The sequence below is a fragment of the Dasypus novemcinctus genome, chromosome 3, assembly GCF_030445035.2.
Source record: "Dasypus novemcinctus isolate mDasNov1 chromosome 3, mDasNov1.1.hap2, whole genome shotgun sequence".
NCBI classification, from domain to species: domain Eukaryota; kingdom Metazoa; phylum Chordata; class Mammalia; order Cingulata; family Dasypodidae; genus Dasypus; species Dasypus novemcinctus.
Window position 1 is genome coordinate 9,589,594 of NC_080675.1, and position 8,541 is coordinate 9,598,134.

At 40.4% G+C, this 8,541-nt stretch overlaps 1 long non-coding RNA gene across 1 annotated transcript; it reads left to right on the forward strand.

The window, feature by feature from the left end:
* Nucleotides 1-294: 294 nt before the first annotated feature.
* On the forward strand, nt 295-7,079 carry LOC131277246 (uncharacterized). The gene is made up of 3 exons (XR_009184436.1): nt 295-391; nt 2,386-2,616; nt 6,997-7,079. It is a non-coding gene; the product is annotated as an uncharacterized lncRNA (long non-coding RNA).
* The last annotated feature ends 1,462 nt before the right edge of the window (nt 7,080-8,541 follow it).

An 8,541-nucleotide genomic window follows, 5' to 3' on the forward strand; every position in this document is an offset into this window, starting at 1 on the left:
GGAGGTGAAATACCTATCAGCACGGGGATAACACTTCCTCCTTTCGAGTTCCCAGGAAACGGAAAACAAACAAACCCAAGGCACCGGAGATCCATGTTCTTGGTCAAAGGTATACCCGCACACACGTGTTTCCCTTTGTAAATTAACAAGAAAAAGATTGATGTCGTGGGGGGTGGGGGTGGGGGGGTAGAAGGAGGGAGGGGGAAATGGCCTAGGAACTCTAAAATTTCTTTTTCAATATGCAAAGCGGTGGTGACACTCTCAGTGTCTCCTGGAGAGCCCCATCTCACCACAGACACCAACGTACCTTCTACCAAGCAAGCTTCCTGGGGAAGGCGGGAGAAGTCCGGCTTGGGGTGGAATTCCAAGTCCTATTTCTACAGAAGGAGAGGTAAAACCTTGCAGGAATGTTGCTCTTTTTGCCTGGTAGAAGAGGAGGCCCAAGTGTAGGTAACTGGGGAACAAATCAACTCAACTAAATGGAGCAGGGAGGGTTTAGAGGGGCAGGTGGTGGAACATTTTCTTGTAACCTTGGCATGCAGAAATTAAACAGACATGGTAGGGGGAAAGGGTCTGCTGGCCAGAAAGGAAACAGCATATGCCCCCCATGGAGACCTGCCCAGAGGCTCCATCCTGCTGGGGGCCAAGGACTGTGCTTGACCTGGAGCACTTAGAGATGGGGCTTTATGGAGGAAGCTCCAAAGAGGACAGCAACCACCTGCTGAGGACCACTGAGTAACACTAGGACTACACTGTTATTGATCATTGCTCACTGTACTCATTGATTACACCAGTCTTGGTGTCTTTACAGCACCCTACAGCCTTAAAGCAATCCCCCCCCCCCCCACCTCTCTAGCTTCTCACATCCCTCTCCCACTGCTCCAGTCTTCCCATAGTCAAGCCTGTTGGGGTTTTTTGTTTTTCAACTTTTTTTATTTTCTTTTTTTTTTAAAGATACATAAATCACACAAAATTGTACAATAAAACAATAAGAGGTTCCCATTTGCCCCACTCCCCACACCACCCCCACTTCTCCCACATTGACAACGTCTTTCATTAGTGTGGCACATTCTCTGCATTTGATGAGTACATTCTGGAGCACGGCTGCACAGCGTGGATTATAGTTTATGTTGTAGTTTACCCTCTCTCAGTCCATTCAGTGGGTCATGGCAGGAGCACCTCATTTGACATAGGAGAGAACCTTGGGTTTTAACACCCTGCAACTTGGCAAAGCACATTCAGGATCCATAGCGTCACTTGAATGTCTGCTGCAGATTTTACATGTTTGTGCAGAGAAGGAAAGAAGTGTTCTTTTGGTCCAAGTGAGGAATGGGAAGGAAAGAGCTGATGTTACTGGAAGCAGGGAAGGGTGCTCACTTTTGGATTCTGGAAAATGTGAGGATTCAAATCTTTCTATGGCAAAGTCCATAACTCAAAAGCTCCAACAATTGTACAGGGAAGACAAAGACCCACAAATATTTGCATAAAACAAAAATGCATTGTGTGGTACGTTTGCTTGAGAAGTTAAATAAAATGTATTAGCCATCTCAGACAAACCTAGGAGACCTAGAACAAGAAGTGAACGAAAAAAAGAAAAAAAATCCAAGAATACTTGGTGTCCATGAGCTTGAAATGAAAAAAAAATCAACTTATTATCTTTATTTTCTCTGACCTCCAATGTTGAGTGTCATAAGACTATCTGCCACTACATTTTGAGACAGGGCCCGTGGTTTTCACCTGACTGGCAAAGGGGTCCATGGCACAAAAAAAAAGGTTAAGAACCCCTGGTGTAGAGAGCAGAAACTATTCCAAAGTAGTAGATCTAGATGGGAGTTCCAGCTCTGCCACTGATGAGCCCTGTCCTGACTCAGACGGCCATCAGGGCTAGTGGCTCGTGCGTGAAGCTCTGGGGCCAGTCTGCCTGGGCTCCAAGCCCAGTCCTGCCACTCACTAGCGTGTGACCACAGGCAAATTGCTCAATCTCTCTGGTCCTCCTTTCCTTATCTGTTAAATGGGAAAACTGACAGTACCTGTGTCTTGAGCCATTGTGAGGCCTGAGGTGGTCCCTGTGAAGTGCTTAGCGCACCATCCAGCTTAGAGTTGTGGCTCTTTCTTCCTGCATCTTTAAGTGGAAACATTTACGACAGCACCTTCTGTACCTGTTTCCCAGACTTACTGAAGAATCAAAATTAGGCCATGGAAGCAAAGGGTTAAAAGAAATGCAAACGAGGCATTGTGTTGTACGTGTTGGCTATTGTTAAATACCTACAAAAGATAACTCATTGAGTTGAGCTGTGAGAGGAATGCAGAGCAATTTCTTTGCATGTGAGGTGGGTTGTGCTCTCTCTCAGTGGCCTTTTCACAAGCCCTCTCCTCCCTTCCCAGCTGCCCACCAGTGCCCTAGGAAGTGCTCCTGTCACCTCCGCTTAACCCAAGCCACCTTGACTCAAGACAAGTGACATCAGTGTCATCACCTTCGTTCTGTCACCTCCTCTTCTCCCTGCAGCCGCTGCTGCCCGCCAGTGGCCCCATGATAACATCCCTCCCCAGCCATTAGCAATCCACGAAGGGGTCCTACGGAATAGAGGTCCAGGAAACCTGGTTCCAGTACTACAGGTAAGCCCAGCCTCATTTGTGAGCCCAAAGAAACCACTTCCTCCAATCATGGCCTCTGTTTTGTCATTTCAGCTGAATGAAGTTGTATCCTCATGCTCAAACTTTTTTCCTGCCTGGTGGGGTGGGGCAGGGGTCGAGCATGCTGGACCAGGGAAGAGATTGCTGTGCGAGGGGTAGATATTGAATCCAACCACCATCATTATCTGTCCAAAAACTACCCAGGTGATATTTCCCCCCAGATCAGGAACTCTGGTCTTGCTTGTGAAATACTATAAATGAGAAAGCAGCCGTGTAACATGGTAAGGGCCCGGTCAACTCCAGAGTCTGGCAGGTCTGGAATCCCAGCTCCAGCACCAGCTCTGTAACCTCAGTCTGTAACAGGCTGGAGAGAGTAATAGTAACCTATCTCATAGAAGTCTATGTGTGAAGGCTGATGAGCTATTACATACACAGCTCTGGGAATAGGGTCAGATGCATAAGGAACGTCCAATCAGCATTAGATATTATAACCAAAAATTGTTAAGCATTATTGTATTTTATCTCATATCACTGAATAATAGCTAATTTAATTTTCCCAACAACTTTATGAGCAGGTTACTATTATTTTACAGATGAATAAACTAAGACACAGAGAGGTTAAAAATTTGTCTAAAGCCACATAGTCAGCAAGTAATGGAACTAAGATCCAGACCCAGATAATGTAAATCCAGAGTCCAGGCTCTGAAACTCCATACTGAATTGCTTTCGCCATCACCCCTTGAATATACAGAGACAAACACAAGGATAAAGAGTACCCCTCTAGAGCTGGCTTCCCTCATTTTTTCCAATACACTTCAAGTTCCCTTTTCTTTGTAGACTGCAGGTATGCATTCAGAGAATGTCATAGTTACACTAATAAGTCCAATAACACAAATTTAGGAAAGTGAGTATGCCTGGGGAAAAATCTCAGAAGGCATCTACACATCCAACAGGTAATAAGGTGATATCTGTCATTTTGGACTCTCTGTATCTTGAGAATGGACAATCCAGATGAAACTGAGTGCATCCAGAGAGACTGCACAAAAACTGACCATACTTAACCTTGGGGTTTTCCTGGTGGATCAAGGGATCCCAACATGCCACACTCTTTCCATTTGAATTCCCTTACATGGCAAACCACCTCCCACATACACACACCAGGAAAGAGGCAGACCTAAGGGTGTAGCTCAAATTCTATCTTCTAGAGTCCCTATGGAAAGAGAAAAGAAAATGGACATGAGAATTAAAAAGTAACAACGATAGCAATAATAATAAGTTCTAATTCTAACATTTGCTGGGCTCCCATTGCCTTCCTGAGTGTTAGTTTATAAATTAAGCCAGGGAGAAGTAGACCTGTAATCAGATCCCCAAGAGAAGGGAAGGAGGAAGGAATTGAGCTGACCACGCTCAGTTCTGCTCTAAACTCACCAATCAAGTAACTCATTCTATCCACTTGAGAAGAGTTGGGATAAGGCAAGAGACCACAAGTATCACTCTGATAGGTTTCTCTCCATTTTGATAGAAGGATCAAGAGAAGGGAGTAAGAGGTGCTCATTCCTGGTAGCAATTTTGGTCATGAATCTTTCAGAGCATCTATTGTAGACTTCCATAAGAGGTCATATTGTCCTATCCCATCCCTCCTTCTTCCACCTAAACAGTGACAGGAAAATGAGGTGACATTGACCAATTTAGTTCTGAATAATCACCATTTATTTAAGAAAAAAGGAAACCGTTTTAAAGTGGTTTACAGCATTCAGGTTTGGTTAAATGAGAACATGACAAAATTTCTACTTCTGGCCATGATGAAATAATTGATTCTAGATTATCACCTCCAGCTGAAAACAACTATAAAACTGGGCAATATATAAGAAGCAACTGTTTCCACAAGAGTCAGCACAGGATTATGATCCCTAAAAGAAAAGAAACATACAAGGTTACATGTGACTACTGGCCTGGCTTTCTCCTTGGAGGGACTTTCTGGTCTGCAGTGCAGGGAGGTGGGACCCACAAAAATATGTTAAAATAAAGAGGCAGACATCAGAGTTTGGGGCTATTGAGGGCTCTAGAATCTATACAATGTAGTACCAGAGAGGAGGGAGCTACACAGGAAAGGATATTTTAAAATGTACATAAGCCAATACTAAATTTTATATGTGTAGGGTAAGACTATATTGTGAACTGGCAGGTAACAACTCTGAGAGGCTATGAGCTGAGTGGAGATTTTAACTCAGACAGTTCTTGGAGGCGTTGATGTTCTGAACAGTGAGAATGGAGAGACCTCATTAAACCTCCTACACTTTCAGTAGACTCTCCAGAAAGCCACATCACACAATTAGCACAAAACTGGCCCTTAAATAAAGTTTGTGCTGAAACAAAATAGCACTGTTTTTAAAAGAAAGACTTGATGAAAGGGATCAAGCTGATCCACCAATAAATTAAATGCCTGCCAAAACAAAATCCAACTATATTTAAAGGAAGACCACAAAATCCAGACTCTCATCAGTATAAGATTCACAATGCCAGTACATAATAAAAACTTACAAAATATGAGAGAAAGCAGGACAATGTAAGCAATAATCAAGAGGGAAAAAAGTCAGTAGAAACAGACCCAGATTTGATAGAGATAATGTAAGTAGAAGAAATGACAATTGACATAAAAATATTTAAGGATTTTAAAGAAAATAGACATAATGAGCAAGTAAATAGGAAGTCCCTGGAGAGAAATGGAAAATATTTTTAAAAAGAACTGAATGGAAATTTTAGAATTGAAATATAAAAATATCTGAATTTAAAAATTCATTGAAGGGGTTTAACAACAAATTGGGCACTGCAAGGGAAAAAGACAGCAAAATAGGAGATAGGGCAATAGAAACCATTGAACTGATGCTCCAAGAGAAAAAAAAGCGGAAAAAGAAGAAAGTGCCTAATGACCAGTGGGGTGATATCAACTGATCTAATACACATGTAATTAGAGTCCCCCAAAGAGAAGTGAGGTTGGAGTAGAGAATACTTTGAAACTATCATGGCCAAAATTTTCCAAATTTAATGAAATAATATCAACCCCATACTCTCAGAAACTCAAAAACCTCCAAGCAGGATAAAGCAAACCAAACCAAACAAACCAAATAAACAACAACAAAAAAGAATTTCCAGGTATATCACAGTCAAATTGATGAATATGAAAGATAAAAAGAAAATCTCACAAATAACCAGAGAAAATTGTTTCATACGGAAGAAACAATGTTAAGAGTATCAAGTGACCTCATCAGAAACAGAGCAAACCAAAAGACAGTGGAAGAGCATCTTTAAAATACTGGGCAGAAAATGTGTCTACTTAGAATTCTCTATCCAGCAAATTTATCCCTCAAAAATGAAGGCAAAATAAAAATATTTTCAGATAAACAAAAGCTAGAAGAATTTATCGCTATAACACCTGGACTCTTGTTTTTTCCTCTTTCACTTTCCCTTATCATGTAGTATAACTTGTATTAACGTTACATCATAATTAACAAGCTATCAAGGAGAAGAGTAAATATCACCCAAGGACTTGCATCCTCTTCCGGGGAAAGTGTCAGTGTGGATTTTTGTTGATGTTGTATGCAGTATAGTTGTGTCACTTTTGGTGGAAATATGAATATGTTATTGTTTATTTGGAGACTGAGAATGGCTTAAGGAGAGGTGTATAGGAGTCAAGGTGACAAAGATTGGACTAATAGTATTTAATTTTACAAGTCAATTTGACTAGGTTAAAGGATACAGATAGGTAAAATACTGGCCTACTTATTACTGTGAAGATATTTTGTAGATAGAATTAGTGTCCACAATCAATTCACCTTGAGTAAAGGCAATTACCCTCCAGAATATGGGTGGATCTAATGCAATCAGTTAGAGGTCTTAGCATGAACCAAGTGTTCCTGAGGTCAGAAGAATTTCTGCCTCAAGAGTTCAACATCGACTCCTACTGGAATTTCCAGTCTGCCAGCTTCCCTGAAAAAAATTCAGGCTCAAGACTTCAATATCACCTTTACCACAATTCTCAATCTGTGACTGGCCAACTCGCTCAATCACTTGAGCCAATTCCAGATAGATAGATAGATAGGTAGATAGATAGATAGATAGATAGATAGATAGATAGATAGATAGATAGATAGATAGATAGATAGATAGATAGATAGATAGATAGGTAGGTAGGTAGGTAGGTAGATAGATAGATAGATAGATAGATAGATAGATAGATAGATAGATAGATAGATAGATAGATAGATAGATAGATAGATAGATAGATATAGAGAGATAGATATCTCTTTTTACTTATTATATATACACTAATATACATATATCCTGTTGGTTCTGTTTCTCTAGAGAACCCTGACTAATACAAAGAGAGTTCTTCATATTGAAGGAAAATTATGCCAGATGAAACCTTGACTATGCACAAAGAAATGAAGAGTTCCAGAAATGGTAAATATATGGATAAATTTAAAATTTTTCTTATTTCTTAATTTCCTTAAAAGACAATTGACTGTTTATTAGTTATAAGGAAAATTAATAACAAGGTATTATGTAATTTATAACATATAAGGAAGTACAATATATGACAAAAATAGTATAAAGTACAGTAAGGGTAAATGGAAGTTTACTGTAAAGGTTTTTAAAGTATATTTGAAGTAGTATAATATCACTTCATGGTAGATTGTGAAAAGTTAAAAGTGCATATTGCCACCACTAGGGCAACCATTTTTTTAAAAAACACACACAAAAAGGTTATAGTAAAAAGGCTAATGTAGGAGATAAAATTGAATGTTAAAAAATGCTCAATTAATCCAAAAAATCTTTTTTAAAAGAAAAACAAGAGGAACAAAAACAGATCAAATAGAAAATGAAGAGCAAGACAGTAGACTTAAACCTAACCACACCAATAATTAAATTATATATAAGTGGACTAAACACTCCAATTAAAAGGCAGAGGCTTTCAGACTGGCCAAAAACCTTAAGATCTAATTATATAGTTTTTTACAAGGAATGTGTTTTAAATATAAAGAGAGAATGAACATGTCTTGAGCTTTGGAGTAGCTGGGAGATGTGTGAGAATGCAAGGAACCATCAAAACACATCTACCCCAAGATAAGCCAGGCATTATGGGTCACAGGGGATCTAATTCAGATGATGAAACCAGAACATGAGGGCCTAAGGCAGAAACACGGGAAGCCGAGGCACAGCTCTCAAGATCAGCCTAATTTCTGCAAGAGCCTGGAAAGTGGCGAAAGTGGGGAAGTCACAGGTCAAGATGAGCTGGGCCTAAAAGGATTTGGCAAAACTTTGACATAGTAACAAGGTGCAACCTGGCTAGATTCATGATAGTTCCCAAAGCCAGAAAGAGACTGGTAACTGGGCAGACGATAAGAGTGGAGCTGTGAAGAGGGTCCCTGGTTCAGGGTCATGAGCCTTGGTGAAGGAAGCAGAGCTCTGACTTAAGTCCTTCTTGGTATCCAGCATACACCCTTGGCCTATTAAGTTATAGGTATAGTTGTGTTTTAGTTTCCTAGGTTGCTGACAGCAGATACCATGAAATAGGCTGTCTTTAAACAATTGGAATTTATTAGCTTATAGTTCTGAGGCAGGAGAAAAATGTCCAGATCAAGTCATCATCAAGTGATGCTTTCTTCTCAAAGACTGGCTGCCAGCAAGCCCTGAGTCATCTGCCACATGGCAAGGCACATGGCAGTGTCTGCTGGTCTCTCCCTTCTCTTCTGGGTTTCACTGCTTTTAGCTTCTTGCTTCCAAACAAACATGCTTTCTCTCATGTGTGTTGATTCTGTTTATAAAAGACTCCAGTAAGAGAATTAAGACACATCCTGAATGAGGTAGGTCACACCTTAACTGAAGTAGTCTCATCAAAAGGTCTAT